This window comes from Cebus imitator, unplaced genomic scaffold, assembly GCF_001604975.1.
Source record: "Cebus imitator isolate Cc_AM_T3 unplaced genomic scaffold, Cebus_imitator-1.0 Scaffold261, whole genome shotgun sequence".
In the NCBI taxonomy this organism is placed as follows: Eukaryota; Metazoa; Chordata; class Mammalia; order Primates; family Cebidae; genus Cebus; species Cebus imitator.
Genome location: NW_016107576.1, coordinates 3072169 through 3074268, shown reverse-complemented (window position 1 = coordinate 3074268; position 2100 = coordinate 3072169).

The following is a 2100-nucleotide window of genomic DNA, read 5'->3' as shown; positions in this document are numbered from 1 at the left end:
GAGACAGAGTCTGGCTCTGTTGCCCAGTCTGAAGTGCAGTGACTCAATCTTGGCTCACTGCACCTTCTGCCTTCTGTGTTCAAGCAATTCTGCCTTGCTTCCCAAGTAATTGGGACTACAGGCCACCACCACACCTGGCCTACTGTTTTTTTGTTTTATCATATACATGGATTTACCATGTTGCTCAGGCTGGTCTTGAAGTCCTGAGCTCAGGCAATCCACCCGTCTTGGCCTCTCACAGTGCTGGGATTACAGGTGTGGGTCACTTCACCAGGCTGAAGCTTATATTTCAGAGGGAAGCAAAGCATATACGTTTGGAAAATTTGCAGTGTAGCCATGTGGTAGAAAAGAGAAGGCCATTTACAGGATAGGAATTCAGGCAGGTTGTGGAGTATCCACTTGCTAGAGAAATTTGCATAAATAAAAAGGAGCCAAGTGCTAACAGCCAAGACAATGGGAAAAAGGCCTAGAAGACATTTCAGAGATCTCTGAGGAAGCCCCTCCCATCACAGACCCAGGAGTCCAAAAGATCTGAATGGTTTCAGGAGACAGACCAGGGATGCCACTGCCCTGTGCCACTCCAGGAGGCTGCTCCTCACCTCATGGCTGCTCCAGCTGAAGTCATGCCTCAAAGGCACCCAGGTATGGCTTGGGCTACCACTACAAAGAGTGCAAACCATAATCCTTCACAGCTTCTATGTGATTTTAAGCCTGTAGGTGCACAGAATACAAGAGTGAAGGAAGCTTGGAGGCTTCCACCTAGATTTCAAAGGATGTATAAGAAATCCTGGGTGCTCAGGCAGAAATCTGCTGTATAAACCTGAGAGAAATTTTCTATGACAGGTCATAGAAAATGTTCTATGACAATTTCATCTGAGAAGTCCTTACAGAGAAACTCTACTAGCACAGTGCAGAGGGAAAATGTGGGATTGAAGGCTCCACACAGAGTTCTCACTGTGTAACTGTCCAATGGGTTCACCTTGCCTGCTACATAGACAGACTCAATTCATCAAGACAAAGGAATTGCAATAGAGAAAGAGTAATTCACACAGATCTGGCTTTGCAGGAGACCAGAGTTTTATTATTACTCAAATCAGTCTCCCCAAGCCTTTGGGGTGCAGAGCTTTTTAGGACAACTTGGTGGGTGGAGGAAAACCAGTGAGCCAGGAATGCTGATTTGTCAGGGATGATATCACAGGGAGTTTATCTTCTTGAGTTGAATCAGTTGCCAGGTGGTGTATACAATATTATATGAGCCAGTATCGATCTGGACGGTGGCTGATCTATCAATGCAGGGTCTGCAAAATACCTCAAGCACTGATCTCAGGAGCAGTTTAGGGAGGGTCAGAATCCTGTAGCCTCTAGCTGCATGACTCCTAAAACATAATTTCTAATCTTGTTGCTAATGTTAATTCTACAAAGGCAATCTAGTCCCCAGGCATGATAGAGGTCTGCTTTGGGAAGGGAGTGTTACCGTCTTTGTTGTAAACTGTAAAGTATAAATTAAGTTTCTCCCAAATTTAGTTCCGCCTACACCCAAGAATGAACAAGAACAGCTTGGAGGCTAGAAGCAAGATGGAGCCAATTAAGTTAGGTCTCTTTCACTGTCTTAGTCATAGTTTTGCGAAGGCAGTTTCAGTCAAAGCATTGCCTAGTGGAGCTGTGGAAAGGGGGGTCACTGCCCTGCAGACTCTAGAATGGTAGAGCCAGCTACTTGCATAGTGAGCCTGGAAAAGCCACAAGGCAGAGCTTCTGAAAGCCTACATGGGCCACCTCTTGCAGCAGTGTTTCTTGGATGTGGGGCATGAAGTTAAAGGAGATTATTTTGAAACTTTAAGATTTAAGGGCAGGTGCAGTGGCTTATGCCTGTAATGCCAGCACTTTGGAAGACTGAATTTTAGTGGATCACCCGAGGTCAGAAGTTTGAGAACAACCTCCCCAACATGGAGAAACCCTGTCTCTATTATAAAAAATACAAAAAATTAGCTGGATGTGGTGGCTGGTGCCTGTAATCCCAGCTACTTGGGAGGCTGAGGCAGGAGAATCGCTTGAACCCAGGAGGTGGAGGTTGCAGTGAGCTGAGATCCTGCCACTGCACTC